Raw genomic sequence first — 24,215 nt, forward strand, 5'->3', positions numbered from 1 at the left:
ACATAGGAAGGTGGAAAGGAATCATAACCATGTATATGAGGCATCCTCATCAATCCATGAGTTTGGCATACATCATATAATAACATTCCATCACCATAAACAATGACACAAAACAGCTCTGACCTTTAGGTCAACCATAAACCATAACTTCACACATATGCAAAAAACAATTTATTTGTCATTTTTGGGAGTATGTAAAACATGAAATTGAAAGTATTTGACCTCAAACCAATGCATCAAGCTCAGCTCCATAATATAGACTATCAGTCTATCACATCACTTTGCCCATATGGTACTCACACAACAAACAATAACCCCAAAAGAAAGCCACTTTAATCATAACTGCCTATGCGGTTCGGCATGTTTAACCATATACTCTCACATAAGTTTATGTCCATCGAATAGTTGAAATCAACTCACCAAAAAAAACCATAAAACATATAAAAACAGCTCGGTTAACTCACGATGTCATATGGTACCGCCCCTTCGTAGCATCTCTATACGAGTAGGTAAAACCGGTTATAGAACGGTTAATAACTTGCATTCCCGAGATGATAATGGAGACCTAAATTCATTATCATCAATTTTTATCAAGCTTTTCAATTGGTTAAGTGGGTTTTCCCATCCGGTGAATCTATATAGTGGTTCTCCAAGGAGCCTGGAATCAAAAACATTGGTTGTGCAGTGGAAAACAAGTTGTTTTTTGACCATATCTCTTAGCTCGTGTGTGTTTTTCATATGACACAAAAGAGAAAAAATGTTCTAAATGATGTGTTTTATCTCAAGTATAAAGGGTTCGGGTTGATTCATAGCGGTTTGTGATTTGTGACCAAAATAGTGTTTCTACCACCTCTATGACGTGAAACAAAAAGTGCTTTTTATGCACGCACATGATCATAAACACATCATGTGCATAGATGAGCGTGTTAACATGATGAAATAATCATGGGGCAACTTCACGTAATAGGTTAATCTATACATGCACTGGTATGCAAAAAAAAATCACGGAGAGGATGACTACTCAGAAAAACGACATAGAGAGAGAGAGAGATGATGTCTATGGAGTTTAGAGCTTCTCACCATGTTTTAGAATCGATTAGGGGCTGTCAAAAGGCTTCTCGCTTTTCTGCAAGACAACAGTGATGAGAGGTACGAGGTATTCACCATGAAAGCTTCCGGAGAGCGCATACACCGTGAAACAAGAGAGAAGAGAGTAAGCAAGTAGAGAGAGAGTGTCCTTCTTCTTCTTCTTCTTCTCGAGACAAGAGATTATGAAGATGGTGATGAAGAGCTTGCACTACTCCTTATAATATATACGTATAGCCTTGCGGTAGTAGACGCGACAGATGACACTGAAAACTGACCAGTTATGCCAATTTATAGGTTCTGCAGCTGCCCGGAGTGTGTCCCAAGCTACAGGTAGAGCTAGCTCTTAGCGTGGATTAGCCTCCTGCTTTTGGGAAAAGACTCCAGACTTTTCTAAAAACATGGCACAGCTTTTGGTGGTCAACTCTCCCACTTACTATTCAATTTTACAGCAAAATTGGCCATCTGAACAATATCCGACCAACCAATGGAAACCGTAGCTAGGCTATGCCTCACCATAATGTCCCAAAATAATTATGACTTCCCGGTACTACCCCGGTGTATTTACGATACCATTGTTTGTAAAAATAATTCTCGTAAAACCTCGTTGGGTCCCGTTTTTTCTCCAGGTGATCAATTTTAAATCTGACGGAGACTAAAATTATTATTTTTATGTTTAGGTAATCATAAAAAGCACATTGCTTTTCAAAAATGTCGAAAAGCACAAAAAGCTAAAAATAGCATTGTTGGAAAACAAACAAATTGGAACACGTCTATAGCGATGTCACCCAAGAGTGTTGAAAGAGCACAAAAAAAAGCTTTGGGAAACTCCTCTGAAACACCACTAATCCAACAAGAGTAGTCCCCTTGGGAATTTACTAGCCGTCACCCACCCAAGAGACTATGCCACAAAGAAGGAAGAAACCTGTTTAGGCACCCAAGAGACTATGCCACAAAGAAGGAAGAAACCTGTTTAGGCATGGAATTACGGACGTCGCCTACCGATGCTCTTGAAAAAAAATCTTTTTCCTTCATCAAAAAACACTTAAAATTCCCACTTCAAAGCATACATCACCCACAAGATGTATAGGCTTCCACAACTCAACCTACATAGTTTTGCCCCAAAGTTGCCATACACTATACGCTGTAGAGAACAGACCATAACTCCAAAACCCCAACTCCAAAAGACATGATTTCAAACTTCAAAAATTCTCTACAAACTCTGCAACAAAAGTGCTGAAATCCTTCTAATTGAACCCATGCACAACTATGTGCAAAATCAACACAAACAGGATGTTGTAGCAAGAAGACTAGGTGTAGAGAGAGCTAGTCGAGGGCAAAAAACTGCATCCAAAAGCATCAAGAAGCCAGAACGAGCTAAGACCTGAAATTTTCTGATATGTGATTGAACTTTTTTTAGTTTGTACGTGAGTTTTAGTTATATACAGGTCTCCCTTCAAAAAATTCACTCACGGGCACTTATAGTAGCCCGATAGCTATCACTAGACTAGTGACTTGTAGTGCATGTACATGTGCTTGCAAAAAAACCCACAAAAAGAAATCCCACATACCATTTGACATCGGGCGTCATGTCTGTATGTATAGATTTACAAAAAACGGGGTGTCAAAAATGCGCCCAACATAGTTTGCCACACCCCAGCCTACTAGATCATTCATGATCAATAGCACAAAGAGATTCTCTAAACCACATGAGGGAGTCTTTACTTCATCTTCATCCTTATCCACATGATCATCAAATTCTTCAAAAGAAGGCTCATCCTCAATCACAGTCATCAATCTTGCAATATACTTCTTCAACCTGTAGCCATTCACACGTGCTTTATGTGGGTTACCATCCAAGTCAGCAAGCTGATATGTGCCATTTGGAAACCTGTTTAAGACCAAAAAAGGACCTTGGCATTTGATTTGAAATTTCTTTTGAAAAGTGCTATTAATCTTACTATGGTAATGAAACACCATGTCACCCTTCTTGATGTCCTTGTCCTCCACCTTCTCATTTACCTTTGCTTGGTACTTCTTCAAGACCTGCTCATAATGCTCAAAATCCAACAACCTATTGTACACATGTGGGACGCATGTCTAACCTCACCATCCTATCTTATTGCAGTATTAGCGAGAACCACGATTAATTTGTCAAACCATGGAACGAAGCTGATTCGACTAGTGCATAGAGGCTACAAGAGGTTGTCAATCTCTCAAAAAACAACTATCAACTCGCATCTAACTCAGGCTACACTCAAGTGACTGAAATCACCAAAAGCCAATCGCTCATCGGCAAAAAAATCACATCCATTACACCATCAAATGACATCCAAATGTAACGAAACTTCTTGGACAAGTTTATAAGACCTAAGCACACATGCTTATGGTCTCAAACCCCACTTTAGTTCAAGTTCCAAAATCGTGATTATTAACAACAATGGATTTTTGACCTAGTCGTTTTCGACCCAGAATGCATCTAAATGCTTAGCAATGATGTCCCAATACCCCGCCTTTGCTTAGTTTTTGATTTAAAAGTGTAAATTCCTACTTATGATGAAATTAGGCCGCGGATCGGCGATGCCAAAAGCTACGAAATACTGTGAACTGCTTATGTCAATGCGTAGAGCTCTTACCCGTGGTTGGAATGCAACAAACACAATTGCAATGTGACAACCGGGGAGGAAGTAGGAAGCACGAGAAGGAGAGGAGGGAGCGCCGTTAGCTCATGCTGTGTATTTCTTATCCAAAAAATCGTTACAAAATTGGATTTTATACCTTAGCCAAGGTTTTTGGGTGGTCAAAACTAATAATCTGGAGTTCTACCAAAGCTGGGAAATGACTAGCTGATATAATCTGGAAGCTTGTAGCCCTGGCTCATTAATTACAAAGTTTATCCAAGAAAATAGGAGTTACAATATTCTCGATTAATCAAAATATTAAATGTTTTACAAAGAGAACTCCAAAAAATGGTGTCTGTGTTAGCTTGCTGCTAACATTCCCCCCTCCTCGCATGTGTCATCCCTTGACACAACTTTATGGGCTGAAATAGTCTTTGGATTGATGGCTGGCGAGGTAGTCTTTAAGCGCATCCAGTGCCTTCTGGTCTCTGAATTTTCTTTCTTTGTCAGGCACTTGTAGAAATTACATGGTCACTTTATTCTTCAACTCCACCACTGAGTAGCCGACAAACCTAGATGTAAGATTGCTGATCACTAGTGCAAATATCTTCGTGCGCCAAATGAAGAATCGAGTGTAGAAAGCTTCTTCAAATTCCAACATATTATTTGATGGCAAGGTCATACATCTGGCATAAAAGTCATAAAGTACTTCTTTGGAAGGCTGACTACTTAGATCATAGCATAAGCCTTTGTTACCTTCTAAAAATGACATCCACGGGGCTCTTGCTTGCTTAGGCTCATGAAAGACTTGGATGCATGTGAGCAACATTCTGCAGATTTTATATAACATGGCACATGAGAGATCTGGTAGACTCTTGAAGAAAGACATGGTGCCCGTTAGGGTTTTCACCATGTGTTCCTCTGGTGCTTGTCCTCTCTCTAGAGCTGGTAGTCTTGGGTAGTTAAGCCAAGTTGGCCTCTTCTTTGTCAGTGCTTCATGCTCTTGCCATGTCCTTACTCTGGGTACATGAAAAAATGTGGGATCTCTTTGAAGGGCTACAGGTGCTCTTGTGAACAGAATCAGGTATCTCGGATTCTTGTTCAGCCAGCTTAACCTCCATTTTGGATGGTCTTTATTTGCGCCATCTTCTTGCATGTCTTTGTACAACCTCTCTTTTACCTGTAATAATTCCACTTTGATGAGAGGGTATGGCAGGGATTGCTGATGCCATTGAGCATTATCTCATTGGGAGTGAGTTGAGTGACGTTGACAGAGTGTAAAATTCTCAACTTTCAGTCAATTGCGGCTTTCCACTTCTCATCCACCTCTAGGGTGATCTTCTCTTTCAGTGCGTCTTCTTCAGCTTTTGACAGCTGGACCATTGGCACTGTGTCTGTATCTGTGATGTGAATCTAGAAATCCTCTTCACCACTTAGCTCTTCTGTGGACTGTGTCTCAAACTCATCAAACTTAGACCGAGGGTATGTCTATCTGTGGCGGCTCTGAAGTTCCTGCCTCTTCCTGTGTATCCGGTTTTCCATCTTTGAGGAGTTTGTTAACTCTCTTGAGCTTTGCTATTTCCTTTAGGATCTCTTCTTCTCTTTAAACCCGCATCAGTGCCAGGTCCCTGCGCTGTGATTGTTCCAGCTTGAATTCCAACTCAAGATCTTTATTCTTCTTTTCTAGTGCCTTATACACTTCATCAGTCCCTTTGATCGAGGCCACAGTTGGATTTTCTCTGATTTGTCGTAAGAAGATTGCATGATCATTGATCCGTTGTTCAGAGTAATGTAATGAGGCATTTGCAACATCTAATTGCACCTGAGTTTTTTGAGCTGACAGGGATGTCGTAAGAAGTTCATTTGTCACTTCTATCAGTTGCTTTTGCTTTGCAGGCATCAGATAGTTTGGTGAGCAGATCATCTAACTCCTCCATTTCTTTTTGCTGCCTATCTCTAGCTAGCTGATGTTGTTCATCTTCTGCTTTCATCTTCCACACCTACCTCTAAAGATCGGTGATGATAGTCATCCCATCTTCTAACTCTCCTTGGAGAGCGTCAATCACCATCTCAAGCTCTTTGGCCTTTGTGCTGCAGCTTAGTGCTGCTGAACGGAGTCTCTCTGTCATGTCTTGCATCTGCCTTGCATATTCATTTACTTGTAATATAACCTTGTTGTTTGACTGCCAATCCTCTTGCCTTAGCAGCTAAGATGTGCCTACAACCTCATGTGTGTCTTTCTGCCACGTGCGGTGTCGTAGCAACTGGGTCCTCTTGTGTGGAGGTAGAGGGTCGGTCTTCTGCTTCGTCATCCTGAGGCCTTGTTGCCTCGGTGGTTTCTGGCTGAGTGAAAGTAGAGGGTGCTCCATCCTTCTCTTGTTGTGCTACAGTAGAGGGTGATAGCTTAGATCTTTTTGTCTCTTCTAGTGCCAAACTTTCTTCCTTCTCTGGCTCGGGTTCTTTCTCTTGTGCAGTGGTAGCCTCTTTCTCAGGTTTTGCTTCTTTATTAGTGTCTTTGCCCGCAAGTGATGGTGGTGGGCTTGGCATTGGATGGTCCTGTTGTTCTGTAGGCGGTGAGGCGGGTCTGGGAGATTTGTATCCTTGCTCTTGTACTTCTTCTCTAGCTGTCTCCTTGGCTTGTCTTTGTTCCTCCGCCTCTTTGGATCTTCCAGCCTCTTCTTCGGCTTCCTTCAACTTTAGGGCCTCTGCTTCTTGGTACATTTTCTCTAAACGTTCTGTTGGATCTTCAACCTCTTTTCTTGTATGATGCTTTGTCCTTGGGCCTTTAAGTCCAACAGGAACCCATTTCTCTGGGTCCTTCCCTTGTGCTTGTCTACTGCTCTAGTAGGCTTGTTTCTCTCTTTCAAAGCGGGCTTGTTTTTGTGTGGGCTCTTCTTGGTAGACGGCCACAACTTTTCTTTTCATTTCTTCTCTACAAGCTCTCTTTTCCTCATTATCAGAGCTCTCGCTGCTGTGCCTTTTCGACGAGCTGTCAGCTGATTCTTCATCAGATTTATAAGCTCTCTTTCCTAACCTTATAACTCTTGGAGAGGGTTGTGCTGCCAATATCCAGGTGTTTTGATCAGGAGCAGGTGGTAGATTATCGGCCATGCCACTGGCATGGTATGCTATCCTTGTCAAGACCTCTGGCGCACCCAAGTAAGTGATTTTTCCTTCTTTCCTGGTGCCCTTCAAAGTGGTCAGGACGTACTGCGCGTGGTCCACTGATTGCCTTGTCGTTGACTTGAGAACTTGAGTGAATGTGATGGCCATGGTGTGATTTGGCGTAGTGTACCTTGATGGTCTTTTTGCCAAAAAATAGAGGTGTTGGTAGTACAAGTGGGCTGGCTCTTCCACTTGTTTGTGAATTAAATCGACGAAGGTAGCCACGGCTGTCTCTTTGGTAAAGGTTCCAGCCGTTTTCCTATCCCTTGCTCGCATGATCATTCCTTCTGTGGACAGTCTGAGTGCCTTTTCCACTATATCTTTAGTTATCACTACTTTGACCTTGTTCCCTTGGGTTCCAGATATCTGTGCGGTTCCATCTTCTTTAATTGTGGATAGAAGCTCGTAAGCTTTCTGAAAATCCACTCTGCAAGGCTTTTGTTCGTTGAAATCCGTGAGTCCCAGCCTGCAATTAGCTTCTTTAATTTCTGGCTTGGCAACAACATCATATACTTCTTTGGGTAGGAGTTGCAACTCCACCTGATGCCCCTCTTCACTTTTGAACCTGTCGGTGAAGACTGTGATATGATGCTCTTCTAGCTGTTCTATGGAGAGGTATGATGCCTTGGCTGCTTTGACTGACTCGGGGTGTAGTTGGTAAGCGGGCAGTTCCTGCAACTTCTCCTTTTGGTTCAGCTTCTTCTTGGCCCTCTCTACTGCTTGCATGGCTCCTGTTCAGTGAATAGAGTGCAAAGTTAGCAGATTTATCAATTGGTCCAATTTGCTTCAAATCAACTTTCTGAACAAGTATAGATGCATAAAAACATGCAAGGAACAACTGTAAAGTCAAAACAAATATTTCCAACCAAAGTAAATAATCACGATTATTTATAGCTGAGGATTTTTTTCAACTTTTTGCAAACTTGGCTTTATAGGCTTGAAGTATATACCAAATACATGCTCTGAGTGAAATATGGGCTCGTTTGGGTGAAAGTGGTGCTAGATTTTGGCTTTAGGTCTCGTACAAAATGGATCATTGACGAGTATAGAGTTTACCACTCATGTCTCGTGTGAGACATCGCTGAAAATGGTCAACTGTGGGCTCCAGAAAAGTCGCACGAAAGAGGTCGAAATCTCTCTCTGCAAAGGCTCCAAGTGGAAATGAGGTGGTTTTAGCCTACCTTGGATATTTATACCCGGACTTCCCGAACCAATTTCCCCCAGATTGCTCCATTAGTCCTACTAAGACGTGAAATCTATGCTAGACTCAAAAATTTGCTTGATTGGATTCCTGTAGTTCATTCTGCAAGAATTTTGCAAAAGTAGGCTTGGCCGCCTAATTTAGGCTTCTCGCTTCCATCTTCTGATTTCATTGAGAATTTTTGTTCTTGTCCGCCTTGTCTTTCTGATTACCATCGTGTCTTCCGTTTTTCCATATGGACTTTCCTGCTGTTTATTATTAATTTTTGACTTGCTTATTTGAAAAAATCAAAGCAAATAGCAAAATGCTCTGAAAAAGTAAAGTAAAAATCCAATAATTAAGAAAATCCATTGAAAAACACATCTTTATTGTTTTTTGTTGGATTTTTCTATTTTTAAGCCTCCTTATCAATAAAAATGATGAAAAATATCCAAAAAAGGACTATTTTTTATGATTGTCTTATATATATACACTATTTACACTTGTCGGGAAGATATTATCAGTGAATTTTCTCTTTATGATGAATTATAAGGGCATTATTAGGAATTTTTGCAAAAATCACACGTTAACATCAAACTTTTGCCTCCCTCTTCAAACATTGCCCTTAATTACTTAGTACTTAGTGCCGTTCCACACCCCTCCTAGATGGCGTACTCCGGGACGACTGTGTGCATGGGTTGAACAGTTGTGTCTATGCATAGTCGTGGTTGGCTCTACCATGCTATGAAGATCAATGCTATTCAAACCAATATACTGTGAAAGAGCTGGGTCTTGAGTAATTAACTCAAGGGTTTCCGATGTCGAGGTTTGTTGCTGATGTCTTCCAAAGAGCAAAACTTGTAGCTTGTGTGCTCTCTGTTTAATTGTACCATCCGGATGCTTCTGTACACTGATTGCTTGAGCTCTTGGTAACACTTTTGTTTGTTGTCGAGTTTTTGTCGCCATTGGTAGCTTGGTCTGCTTGGGTGCTGTATGGTTTGTTGGAGTCTTTTGAGACTTACTCGCCATTGCTTGATTGGTTTTACGGTTTGTGGAGAAGATAAGTGTTCCTTTTTCTTCCAAACCATTTCCATTTTAGGTTCCTTGCTTAGAGATGCTCGTCTCTGTGTTTTAACCCTTGGAACCTTCTTTTGTTTTGTCTTTTAGGCACCCAGATCTAAATCGGTTTATCCTTAAGCTGTGCTTCTGGTACCCAAATTTACCTGACTCCTTGCATGCTACTTGTAGCATTTGATTATCGAGGGGATGGAGAAGATTGACTACTTCGTGGTTTGGTCTGCTGATTGCTTCTTTTCTATTTCTCTTTGCTTGGTGTAATTGGAACAATGAGCTGTCCTCCTTTAGGTGATAGCTTTAGCTAATTTCCATCCCAATCTAGTACTGCTTTGTATGCTTGCATCCAGGGAATTCCAAGAATCATCATTTCATTCATATGTTCATCTGGTAAGCATACAAACTGATGAGGACATGAATATCCATGTACTATCACGTTCAAGTTGACTACTCCCAATGTTGGGGTTGGGTTCTTGTTGCATCCTTTGATTGTCGTTATTCCTGTCGTCAATGCTTGACTTGTTGCCTTCTTGTATGTGGAATAACTGACTGCATTTACTCTAGCTCCTGTGTCGACCAAAGCATTGGTTCTATGATTGTTGAGTTGTACTTTGATGCGCAGTTCCATTCCATCTAACCAATCATCATCTGTTGAAACTGCGTCTTTAGGTAATTCCCATTGTTGGTCATCTATTTCCAAAGTGTTGATGGGAATCGGTATCTGTTGATTCTTGAGAGCAGCTTTCTGCTTGAGTACCCAAAGTCGAGCTTCCTCTTGGGATTCATCAATAACCTGATATCGTTTAATATTCCTTTTCTTTGCTACATGCATTCTTTCTAGCAATTCATTGGTTAGTAGAAAATTGAATTTCTTTAAACGACATCCACTAATCCAATTAGCCATTGGTTCACCATCTAGGGTGGACAATTCTACTTCTCCACTTGGAGATACATCTTCAATGATAAACAGTCCGTTTCCCTTTTTCTTAAACTTGGGAATGTGTTGCTTAAGGGAATAGACGAAAACTAAGTCCCCTTTCTTTAAGATTTTTGTGATTACGTGGGAATCAAAAACTGTTTTTGTTTTTGCTTTTGTGCATAGATATGAGCTACAATAGTTAGCCTTTGCTCATCTAGCTTTTCCAAATCTTCAAGTCTTTCTGACAATTCATGTCCAGTGCACTCAAGATTTTGTGCTACCCTTAATGTCGGCAATAGAAATTCTATTGGCAATATGGGATCGAGATCATAAACAAGGTTAAAGGGTATAGCATTTAAAGCTGTTTTGAATGAAACTTGATAAGCCCATAGAGAAACATGGAATTTCATTTCCCAGTCTGCCCTTCCTGAACTAACCACTTTAATCTGCACCAAGCTAAGATTTGTATTCGTATACTCAGTTTGTTCATTTTCTTGAGGGTGATAGGGAGCTGATTTGTTATGGATGACCATAAAATCATTAAGAAAATACTCGATTATCTCATTGAGAAAATGAGTTCCCTGATCACTGACAATATCTATTGGTAGTCCATATCTTGTGAATACATACTCATATAAGAATTCATTAGTGGTTTTGGCATCATTCTTTTGAGTTGCTTTAGCCTCGGCCCTCTTGGTCAAATAGTCTGTAGCTACGATGATATATTGAGCTTGGGTTCTATAAGCAGGTGGCTATATTGGTCCAACAAAATCTATACCCCATTTTGCAAAAGCTCTAGTCCCCATCATTGGCCTTAAGGGCATGCTATCTACTCGTGTTGGAATTTTTGCTCTTTGAGAAGAATCACATCTTCAAATATATTCTTTGGCATCTGCAAAAAGTGTTGGCCACCATATGCCTACCATCAAGATTGCTCTTGCAGTGGTCTCACTAGAAAAGTGACCTCTATCTAATCCAATATGTGCTTGTTTTATAATCAAAATATACTCGTTTTCATTTGCACAAAGACGCAAATGTTGATCTTTACCTCTCCGACACAATTGGTTCCCAATAAGAGCATAGTCTCTTGCTTCTGTTTCATTTACTCTTTGACGGCATTACTCATATCCTCAGGAAATGTTTGGCTTGATAAGTAAGTAACCAGATAGTTACTCCACTTAGGAACAGGTGACATTTGAAACAATGTTACATGAGGTATGGGTGTTTGTTTTTGACATTGAGGGAAATATTTTACAGACGATCGAACATCTCTCCTTGTAGTCGGCCAAAATACTCCAAGTCTCAAGATTCGTTGCATAGTTTGGTCTTTCTCAAAGTGAAGTCCTACTATGGTAAGATGTGCTTGACTTAGGTACTTTTTTTTTCTTCAAGATTAATGCATAAAATCAATACCCCGTCCCGATTTCTTTTGTATAGCCTTCCAACTAGTAATTGATACATAACTGATTACTGAATTGATCTGATCGTGATAGGAAGTGGTATTTGTGAATCCACTTGAGCTATTGTCATCAATGACAATAGCTCATTGTGTCATCAGTGACACAATGTTTTCCAACCATTGAGGTATCATTTCCACAAAGAACAAATAGGCATCTGGTAGACCATCGTCTACCCCTTTAGGTGATTCCCCTGAAACAATCCTTGACAAATGATCTACTCATTGATGTGTAGTGCCTTTTTCTACAACCACAGTAAAATCAAATTACAGAAGAATGATGAACCATCTCACAATTCTCCCTGTGCTGCATGGCTTGTTGACCAAATACAATAAAGCTTGGTGGTCCACAAAGAACACAAACTTGTTGGCTAATAGGTAATGTATATACTTTTTAACATCATAGATCATTCCTAATCCTTCCCTTTCGGTGGTGGTGTAATTATTTTCTGCCATGTTTAATTGTCGACTAGCATAAGAAATAGAAAAGTCAATTTTCCCGTCTCTGGTTGAGCTAGTATACATCCTATAGCAAAATTGAAAGCATCTACATGTATGTGGAATACCTTATTCCAATCTGGTGCTTTCAATATTGGAGCTGAGGTGAGAGCTTTCTTAAGCTTTATGAAGGATTCTTCACATGCCTCGGTCCATTCAAAGTGTGTAATCAAGCTATACATGGGTTTTGTAATTATAGCGTACATGTAGATGAATCGTCGGTAATATCCACAATGCCCCATGAAGGCTTGTACCCCCTTTACTTTTGTTGGTCTAAGCAAATTAGCAATGACATGAATCTTCTCAATATCAGTAGCTATGCCATTTTTAGACACTATATGTCCAAGAATTTTTCCTTGTCTTCCCATGAATGTGCACTTTTCAGGATTTAAGCAAATCCTATAAAGTTTACATTTTCGAATACCTTTTTGAGGTGTTCAAAATGATCAACCTGGATTGATGAATGTACGCATAGATTATCTATATATACTTCTAAGAATTTCCTAGGATATTCTTTGAAAGCATGGATCATCAACCTTTGAAACGTGGCTGGAGCATTAGTTAACCCAAACGGCATAACCCAATAAGAAAATATATCCATTCTGTTGCAAAAGCAGTTTTATGCTGATCTTTTGGGTCAACCAAAAGTTGATTGTATCCCAAAAAGGCGTCTAAGAAGCTGTAAGCTTCTTTGCCTGCGACTCATTCTAGAACATGCTCAGTTATCGAAAGAGTAAACTTGTCTCTAATGGTAGTTGCATTCACCTTTTTGAGATTAATATACACTCATAATTTTCCATTCTTCTTGGGTACTACCAAAATTGGAGACACCCAATCTGTGTGTTCAATTTCATAAATGAATTCGTCTTCCTTTTTTCAATCTCTTCTTTGATCTTCCTGGAAAATGTTTTGTTATACGTGTATGGTCTCTGTCTACTTGCTTTCGCATCATCTCTCATGGGTATGGTATGTTTACAGATTTTTGGATCAAAACCTTGATATCCTTGTAGGACCAAGCAAAGATATCCCAGCATTCCTTTAACAAGCTTAGCAAAAGCTTTTCTTCTTCTTTTGTTAGGTCATTCGCAATGTAAGCAGGTCTAGGCTCTTAACTTGGTTCAGCCAAGTCTATCTTTTTAGCATTTTTATGCCCTTCGTAAGACTCGCCCTGTTTCCTTAGTTCCCTAACAGGTTGTTCAACCATAATTTTTCGATCTTGGAGAGTATACTTTTTGTAATGGGATGGAACATGCATTACATCCTTACCATCCTCCCCCATGGTTTCCATTTAGATTGTGTATATCTCCTTTAGAGCTTTTTTCAATTGATATTTCTTTTTCCGCTTGACTCTGGTCATGAGTGGTTTCTTATCCTGTGATTTTTCTTGAGTATCCTTCCCTGTTTTTCTTGATGTTTGAGACATTTTTGAGTTTTTGTTTGAAGGATATCTGTCAGTTATTTTGTCCTTGACACAATCATTAGCATCTATCTGCATCAAGAATTGTGTTTTACTGGAGACTGATGACATAGGTCATGTTTTCACAATTCTGGTGTCTCTCTTTCGTCTATACCATTTTTGTCTTCTTGATTTCTGGTTTGGAAAGTCAAAAACTTTTCCTCCCCTTATTTTAAGAGTAACTTAGCTCTCATATGTTCTTTTTTTGATCCCGAATCTTCTGAGGTAGCTGAGTGTTCATCTAACTCATTTGTTGCATCGTAATAGAGGTCCAAAAAGACTTGTTGAGCTTTCATTAAGTCCTTGGGTTCCTCATCTTTGTCTTCAATGTTGAGGATTGAAATCATTTGGATGGGAATTATGTCATAGCCATCCTCATTGCAAAAGGCATAGACGTATTCACACATACATCCATTGTCGCTAAAATTTGAGTACACTCGAATGGCTCAAATAAATGCTCTAGAAAGGGTTCACGTACATAGGCTTCGTCTGTGCAGTCTCTTTCTAGGATACATTCTTCACGTCTTAAGCTTTCATTTTCTGAAGCTCCACACATCCAAATAGGAGTGTCATTGTTTAACCATGATGAGACTTTAGTTTTATCCGAAGAGACTGAATCAAACTCTTGGATGGGTGTTTTCAAGACATCTCTATAAGTGTGATCTTTTAGATTTACTCTTGTTATAGATCCCACTTGCTTCAAGTACATATAATTGTTTCCCCAATCTTGGATAAGCTGTACTGTCGCATGAAAGAACTTCCCAATATGATTTCATAGTTGAGTTTTTTCCCAAAGTCTACTATGGCAGAAGTGTGTTGATATTCATTTCTACAGGAATTGACTATCACTTTTTCAAGCAGCCCTAATGGTCTCTTAATGTGTCCGTCAGCCAACTGCAATTTCATTCGAGTTTGTCTAATGGCTGGTTGTCCCCAGGATTCCCATACTGCTTTAGTGGCTATGGCTATGCCAGCTCCACTATTCAGTATTGCCATGGTTTCAATGTCATTATATTTCACTGGGTGGGTGGTGTTTCCTTCTTCCCCTTCATAATATTCTCCGGATTTGTTCATGGGAACAGATCGAATCTCTTTGTTGTCCATTTAATTTTTCAATTTTCCCAATTTTTTTGAGATTAATCCAGTTATCCCCACCTTCTCTAGGGTTTTTTGTAAATCATTCCTTAAGTATGGTCTGAGTTTTAACAGTTCTCCCACGATAAGAGTGCATTGGATGGGTGCAGACATGATTGAATGTATGTTGTCTACTTCTAGAGTCTGTTTAGCTCTTTTTACTTGAGTGGTCTTACACACAATGGATTCATCTTCATTATCTCCCAAGTAAGAAGGTAACGTTTTCAAGGTCAATGGTTTTGATATTCCTGAAGCTTCCGATCCACAATTCCCGTACAAGGATTGTAAATCCATGTTCATATCAGAAGATAGGTTATCCAACCAGACTTCCTCTATAGGAGCTGACTTTAGAGTTAAGCTCCCATCATTGATCTCTCTCACTTTTTTCCATAAGTATCCTGGCCAGTCTTCCTCTACGAATGGAATTTCGTCTAAGGCATATTCGCCGTCAGACACTATAAGATATGGTTCTTTTGTTTCAAGGGGGGGTTCTGCCACCACATTGGATTTTTCTTTAGTGTCTCTTACCACAAGCTCTTCAGGTTTTGCGATACTTTCCATTAGGAAGAGGATGGGGTGTAGGAGGGCTTCTTTATTTGCCATGAGCTAATGGAGGTGATTAAGATTTTGACGAATAGGTATACAACATGTGTGAAAGAATGGTGGGTGTGTAAGAGATGAGTAAGTGTGGTAAAAGGATGCACTTTTCTCCCAAAAAGAAGGCGGACAATTTTATGATTTTCAGCCTTCCATAACTCCCACATATGATCTCTGATTTGAGTGGAGATCATAGATCTACAATCTACGTGCCTAGCTCCTTCCATAGATATGCTACATGATATGGTTTTACCCACTAGATTTTAAAACCATTTTGGGGGGAAACTTTGAATTCAAATAAACTAGTTGTTTTGCCTGTTTGAATTCAAAAGCTTTTCTTTGATTACTTTCGTAATACAAAAGGTTTGACTTCCTTAAACTACAAAAAAAAAGAGGCCCTCCTAGACCCCATTCTCCTCCTAATGCAAGCTTGGGTTTTTGTTTTTCCCGCATTCCTTGCGTGATTCTTATCAAATTTTGATAAGCTTCCAGCTTAGCTGCTTCCATGTCTAGAGAAGGATAGTTTTTCCACTTGTTTTCCATGTTTTGGCCTAGCTTAAGTCCTGCTTGGTAGGCTTCCAAGGCGGCATTAATAGGCTCAAAATTTTTATCAACTAGAATGGATCCTCCAGATTTCACGGTTGTTTCCTTGAATTCACTTCCAGTTTCTTTCAACTTTTCCTGGAATAGCTTCTTTGCTTTCTCCTTGATTTCAACCCGTTGTTTTTGTTTTCCCATCTCATATCTTTTGCTTATGCTCCTTTTGATTCTTTGAGAAGAAACTTTTGTATTTTCTGAATCATCAGAGGAGTTGTGTTTCTTTTTCTTTGCCTGGGCTCTAGTGACTACCTTGATTGGAACAATTGGTTCACTCTCTGATGAGCTACTAGGTATCACTTGGACTACGTTTATTATTGTTTTACCCTTGTTCAAAGGATTTTTAGGACAATCTTCCGAAAAGTGTCCTCCCTTTTTGCAACATTGTATGCAATAGGCTTGAATTGGTTTGAGTTTTTTGTCAGGCTCTGGACATTCATTTTTCCAATGATCATCAACACCCCAGTTATGACAGTTTCCTGTTCTTGGCTTCATCATGGGTCTTACCATGGGAGGTCAGACACCTTGATTAGCTACATAATACATTGGTGCGAGCTCTGGTGGAGCATAAGTCATTGTTTCTTCCATTGGTGGTGGATGTGGATTATACCAATCTCCTTCTACCATTACTGTAGATGGACTAGGCTCTGCATAGGGTGTAACAGGCACTAATGCTTGTTCATCTATGATGCTTTTAGAGTGTATGTACTTTACAGGCATTGCATTATGTTCTGGATATGGAGGTTGTTGTCCCAACATAGGTTGAGGTCTTTCCATACCCATTGGTGGTCTTTGAGCTTGGGCCATATTAGGATGATATCTGTACATGGGTTGTCCTTGTGGCCGCATGGGCACGTACTGAACATTCCCATTATACTTTGGTCTAAAGTAACACTCGTGGGTCTCATGGTTGGTCCATTTACCCTCGATTGCACACCATTTTTGTGGCCCAATTGGTTGTCCTTGTGGAGGTATCCCTTGTCCTGGTCCCCTCATAGGTGCTTTTTGCATGTTGTTCATCATGTCGTTCATCCTTTTAAGCATATCTTCTATGGATGAGAGTGGTGCTGCAGCAGCCGTTCCCACTTGTGCTGGTTTAGTGGATGCCATTTTCTCGCTTTGGTTATCCTTAGGGACATCTTCTTCGTTGAAAATTTTGCAATTGTCTCCTAAGTCAATAGCATCCGACACACACGCTTCTAGGGTTGTATGCTTCTTACTATAAAGTATAGTATGAAGCTCTTTGTTTAGCAGTCCCTCCAGAAACAAAGATACAAGTCGTTCTTCTGCAGGTATCTCCAGATCTGGGCAATATATTGTTTCATTCGAGCTGTACAATCCCTAACAGACTCACCATGTTTCTGTTTAAAGCTGTAGATTTGAGTTACCGTACTATGTTTGATCCTCGTTTTGGAACAAGCGGCTACAAATCCTTGAGCTAATGTGTTTAAGTCCATGATTGACCTTGGTGGAATGTTTTGGAACCATGTCAATGCTTTTCCTTCTAATTTCATTCCAAACCCCTCGAATTGAGTATAGAAGTTGAATATATGCACTGCTCTTAGCACTTGCTTAAAGCTTGCTAAGTGGTCGTATGGATCCCCTGATCCACTGTATTTTCTGACCCATTTTTGAAAACCAGCTAGTCTGACGCGTCTGTTTGGTTCAACTCCCGATCTCTTGGCCGTTGGTCGTGCTCCAAGTCCTTCAAACCAGTCTGTTGGAAATAGTGACTCATGTAGCCCTGGACTGGCCTTAGTGTCACCCGGTTTTCTACGTGATGAGGTGGTTTCTAGTTTCTTCACATTACTCTCAGATGATCTCTCATGGTAATCATCTCTTGGAATTGTTTTTGGTCCTTGTACTAATTATCCATTCCCGTATGGAATACCCCTGGTATTTGGTTTGTTCTACCTCCTCAAGAGTCCTCATAACAAAATTGTTGTTATAACAATCCCTAAACAGGTAGGTTGGTAGGTCCACTGATCCCTTATCTCTGATCTTGAAGATATAGATGATCTTCATGGCTGTTAGTTGTCCTGGTTTGGCATGACAAGTCCATAGAAGATCTTTTATGTTTCTATCTTCCCAACAATAGACTCCGATCCTATGATTATCCGTACCAAGCCGTTTCAAAGGCTTCAAGTCTACTTGATCGTATCCCTCAAATTCTAAAGTTAGTGGTCCTTCTTTTGCTGACATATATGGGATTATGGTGTTTACTTCTAACTCCCATTTGTCTATCACATCAGGGTTTTTGACTTATAAATACTGAGTTCCGTTTCAATCCATATACATTTTTCCTTGTTTGTTTGCCCTAATCTCTTCTTCAAACTCAATACCATGGTCATCAATGCGAATAGCATACTCCTCGTTAGTGTCCAAGTAAACATGGGCTCCATGATGATTAGTCTTGTAAAAAGATAGTATATGCTTATAGCGCACTGTCATTCCAGTTTCCGAGTGAGTTGAGTAAGAAGACATTTCGAATGTTGAATCTAAAAAAGTGTTTGAGACTTCTTCAAGAATTGTGTGCAAGGAATTGCCTTGATTCACGCTTTCTTCGGTAGATATTCTATTGGAGGTTTCTCCGAGTATGCCCTGATTTCCTAGTACACGACCAGATCTAATGTTCATATAGACTTATGAAGCCTTGGATAGAGTACTCACCTTTGGATTGACTTGTCATCAATTTTTACTTGGTTAGATTGCAACTTTCTCTCAAGCCACTAATTCCTCGTCTGCAACCTGATTCCTGTACAAATTTAATCAAGTTAGCTATTCTTCTATACAAACAGTAGAGCTTTTGCTACTCTCGTGATTGCTCTTTGTGTATCACTTCAGATCGAGCTATTGGAGTCAAAATTGGACTTTCAAATTCGACTTAGCAAAAAATTAAAGGTTTGATTTGCAACCTGGAAACTGAGTGAACATGTACCAATTTTGATCCGATTGAACCCAAAATTGCCCTGTGGCTTTATATTATGTTGATCTAACACTGCATAACCTCAAAAGTCAAAATTGATGTCTCTGGATAGCAGAAGTAAATAATCGTGATTATTTACTTTTGTCAGTTTTTTGCACTTTTTTGATTGGTTTGGCAAGTATACAACTTGTTAAAGTCCCTGGACAAGTTTCAACAAGTTTAGACAAAATCTGATCAAGTTTATCAACTATTTTGTTTCCGTAGACTCTGATTTCGAGAATCTGGCTTAAGTCTCACTTTTGGGATCCAAATTTCACCAAAATTGATTTGTGAGGTCTACTTGATATGCTTGACCTTGTGGTATACTTAAATTTGCAAAATCATCAAGTTTTGAAGTAGATGTAAATAATCGCGATTATTTACTCCAGCTATATTTTTGCAAGTTTTGTCCCAACTTTGACACAGATATGTTAAGCACCTTCAGTTAAGATCACTAGCCAAGTTTCATCAAGTTTGGACAATTTTTGGTCAAATAGTCATCAATTATCTGTCTGCAGACTAACTTTGGAATTTTAGTCACAATTTTCAATCCAGTGATCCAAATCTTACCAAATTTGGTTTGTGGGCTTATTATAACATGTTAAAACTAGTGGTATGCTAACTTGATCAAAAAACTTGAAAAATGGGGCAGATGTAAATAATCACGATTATTTACTATTTATAAATTCTTGCATTCTTTGGTCAATTGAGCATTTACACATGTTTATCACATCAATATAAGCCTATAAATCAATTTTCAACAAGTTTGGATAATTTTTTTTCCCAATTCAAACTCAAGATTCAAAAAGTCAATACAAACTTTAGTTTTTGCCCAGTTTTTTGTCAGTTTAGTGATCCAAATCTCTTGGGCCTTTACAAAAGTTGTTTGTACACATGCAATGAGTGAATGGTATGAACCTTGGTCAATTTAGAGCAAAAAGTTAATAATCGTGATTATTAACTTTAGGCTTGAAATGGACACTTTTTTACAATTTTTTCAAAGACAGTCCTTATATGAGCTATTTTAAGCCTATGAATCAAGTCAAAAGTTAATTTGGCCTAAAATGTCAAGAAAAAGTAAATAATCTGATTTTTGGCCAATTCTTGAAATTTTTACCTCGAAGTGTCTTTGAGCTTACCAACTGGTTTAGACAACTTTTAGGCTTACTCTCTAGTCGGACCGAGTGGTTTTGAGTCTTTCGAGCTATTTCTAGCCATAGATCTGAAATTCTGCAACTTCCAATAACAAATCGCACTTGATTATTGCAGAGAGAGCAATGTTTGAAATCCACCTCGGATCCTACTTACCCTACTCCTAGATTCTCATGCAATAGGGTTGTGAAAAGTGTCCACAAACACTTGTTTTTTTGTGTTTTATGTTTTTCTGAGCACTGATCTTAAGACTTTTATTGTCTACCAATCATTCTCAAAATCCTAATCTAACTCTACAATCCTACAATCCTCCAAGCTACTTCTACATAGCAAAAGACAACAATCTTAAGCTATGTGGTTTCTAAAAGAAAGTTTTGAACTCTAGGCAAACCTAGAGGAAGTTAAAGGACAACTACACAAGAGGCTTGTGTTTAGGTCTCTTTGATCCCCGGAAATGGTGCCAAATGTGGGACGCATGTCTAACCTCATCATCCTATCTTATTGCAGTATTAACGAGAACCACGATTAATTTGTCAAACCATGGGATGAAGCTAACTCGACTAGTGCATAGAGGCTACAAGAGGTTGTCAATCTCTTGGAAAACAACTATTAACTCACATCTAACTTAGGCTACACTCAAGTGACTGAAATCACCAAAAGCCAATCGCTCATCGGAAAAAAAATCACATCCGTTACAGCATCAAATGACATCCAAATGTAACAAAACTCATCCTATGTACACATGTTTATGGTCTCAAATTCCACTTTAGGTCAAGTTCCAAAATCGCGATTATTAACAGCAGTGGATTTTTGAACTAGTCGTTTTCGACCCAGAATGTATCTAAATGCTTAGCAATGATGCCCCAATACCCCGCCTATGCTTAGTTTCCGATTTAAAAGTGTAAATTCCTAGTTATGATGAAATTAGGCCACGGGTCGGTGACGCCAAAAGTTACAAAATACTGTGAACTGCTTGCTCTTACCTGCGGTTGCAATGCAACAAATGCAATCGCAATGTGACAACCGGGGAGGGAGTAAGAAGCACGAGAAGGAGAGGAGTGAGATCCGTTAGCTCACGCTGTGTATTTCTTATCCAAAACTTAATAAAATCTTTACACAATTGGCTTTATACCTTAGCCAAGGTTTTTGGGTGGTCAAAACTAATAATCTAGAGTTCTACCAAAGCTGGGAAATGATTTGTGATACAATCTGAAAGCTTGTATCCCTAGCTCATTAATTACAGAGTTTATCCAAGAAAATAGGATTTACAATATTCTCGATTTATCAAAATAATAAATGTTTTACAAACAGAACTCCAAAAAATGGTGACCGTGTTAGCTTGTTGCTAACAACACATTGCAAATAAAGAAGCCTTTCCTTGAATGCATCATTGGGCTCTTCTTCAAGCTTTAGCATAATCTTCAAAGCTGGTATCTCCACCTCAATAGGAAGTTAAGCCTCTTTGCCAAAAACTAGATGGAAGGGAGAGAAACGAGTACCTGATTTGATGGCAGTCTTGTAAGCCCATAGAGCACAAGGTAGCTCTAAATCCCAAGTCTTCACATTGTTTCTTGTCATCTTTGTAAGCATCCTTATGAGCTCTCCATTGAATCTTTCATTTATGCCATTGAATTGGGTATAATATGGAGTAGTAAACTTGCATTGAACATGAAGCTTCTCATATAGATAATCCACTAGCTCTCCCCTGAAACCTGGAACCTTGTCAAAAAGTAACTCCAATGGCTGTTGAAGATGATGAAATAGGAAACAGAAGGAAGACAGCAACTCAGAGTAGGAAGAAGATGGAGAAGGAGAAGACACAGAGCTTGTGTACGAGATCTCTGTAGTCTCTCTCTCTCTGTATTGGAATAATAGTTGTATACAAACTCAGAGCTACAAAGCTTATATGAAACCCTAAGAGATAAGGTGTCCTTTCACACCGGATGTCCAGGGGGAAAAACCCAGTGGGAGAAAAGTGCCCCTGGTGAAGCGCGTATACACACTAACACTACTACATGTCTACAAATCCCCCCTGTAGTGATAGTGTGAATCCGTACAAGGTAGCAGATCATCATGTGTATGAGAGTAAGCCCAAAGCTTTTCGAAAAGCTTCAAACTTTTCTCGTGATAACGCCTTCGTAAATAGATCTGCAATGTTATCCTGTGTAGGACAGTAAGTTAGTGTGATCTCCCCTGCATGTAGCCTTTCCCTGACATAGTGGTAGTGAACCTCTATGTGCTTTGTTCTTGCATGAAATACTGGATTCCTTGCAACTGCCATAGCACTCTGACTGTCAGTGAAAATGGTAGTGGGTGCCTGTTGACACTCACAAAGATCTGCCAATAACCTGCGTATCCATACACAATCAATTGTTGCCGTGAAAGCTGCCCTGTACTCAGCTTCACAAGTTGATGTAGCCACTGTGGGTTGCTTCTTGCTTAGCCAAGATATACATGCATTTCCCAAGAAAAAACAATTGCCACTTGTGGAATGTCATGTGTCAAAATCACCAGCCCAATCTGAATCACTGTAACCAAGAAGCTGCATAGAACTGTGCTTTACATACATATCCCCCCTTGGAAAGAACATGGCAAGATTAGGGGTACCTGAAAGGTAACGAAGTATGCGCTTCACAGCCTGCCAATGATGCATACCTGGGCTGTGCATAAATCTGCTTGCTTGTGAAACCCCAAATTGAATGTCTGGACGAGTGTTGCCTGCCAAATATATCAAGCAACCAACCGCTGCTGCATAAGTATGTACATCAAAAGTTTCTCCAGTATCATGCATGCTCAACTTTGATCAAGTTTCTACGGGTGTAGAGATTGGTTTACAATTTTGCATACCAAACTTGTCCAAAATTTTATGCAATCTACATACCTTTTGCTCTTGACCTTTTACAACAAAACCACTTGGTTGACTTACATAAACTTCTTCCTGCAAATCACCATTCAAAAAAGCAGTTTTGATATCCAACTGATGCACTTTCCAACCATGATGAGCAGCAATTGCAACTAGTGATCTAACTGTGGACGCACGAGAAGTAGGAGCAAAGGTTTCATCATAATCTATGCCTTTCTGTTGTGCATAGCCTTTTGCCACAAGCCTTGCTTTGTACCTGTCAACAGTACCATCTTGTTTCCTTTTTACCTTAAAAACCCACTTTGTACCAATAGGCTTTTTACCTGTAGGCAAGTCCACTAGATCCCATGTATGATTCTTATGAATAGAATCAATTTCTTGTTGCATAGCATCTTTCCACTGAACACACTCTAAAGCTTGTTCAAATGAATCAGGCTCATCTACATCACAAAGAGTGCTAAAGCAAGCCAAATCTACTTGCTCTCTGCCAAAAGTAGTACCAGCACGTGTTTTTCGTGGCAACGGTGCATCCAACTTGCTATCCTGCAAAGTTTTCTAAACCCATTTAGGCAAGGTTCTTTCTTTCGTGAGAACTTCTTGCTCTTCATGCACAATTTCGTCTACATCATGAGGTGTCACATGCTGATCAAAAGATTGATCAAGATTATCAACCTGTTGTGATTCTTGATTCTCCACAAAAGAAGGAAGCAAACCTTCAAATACATCATGTGTCTGCATATGAGGTACATCAAAAGCAACCATAGGTTGAGCAGTAGTTTCTGCAAAAATTACATCACGGCTTTCAAAAATCTTGTTTGTAGCAGGATTGTAAAGTCTATAACCTTTACTTCCACTACTGTACCCCACAAATATACATTTGATTGCCTTATCATCAAGCTTCCCACGTAACTGCTGAGGGATGTGAGCATAAGCAAGACAACCAAAAACACGAAGATAACTGACTGAAGGTTTTTTGTCATACCAAGCTTCATATGCAGTAATGGTCTTCAAGGCACGAGTAGGACACCTGTTCAAAACATGTGCTGCACAAGCAACTGCCTCCATCCATAGCTTATGAGGCAAACTCTTAGCCTTGAGCATACATCTAGCCGTCTCCATTAAAGACATGTTCTTCCTTTCTGCAACACCATTCTGTTGTGGTGTGTATGGCATAGTGCATTGGTGTTTAATGCCTTTCTTTCCCAAAAAATCCTTAAATGCACCTGACATGTATTCACCTCCTCGATCGGTACGAAGAGTCTGTACATTGCAACCTATTTCATTTTCAACCATGGCGACATAATGTTGAAAAACTGCAAACACATCTGACTTTGCTTTGAGTGGATACACCCAACAAAACCTGGAAAAGTCATCAATGAAGGTCACAAAATAAAGGCTGTTGCCTATAGATGGCGTCCTCATAGGACCACATACATCACTGTGTACAAACTG

This window comes from Adiantum capillus-veneris, chromosome 8 (assembly GCF_014529385.1).
Source record: "Adiantum capillus-veneris isolate H3 chromosome 8, ASM1452938v2, whole genome shotgun sequence".
NCBI classification, from domain to species: domain Eukaryota; kingdom Viridiplantae; phylum Streptophyta; class Polypodiopsida; order Polypodiales; family Pteridaceae; genus Adiantum; species Adiantum capillus-veneris.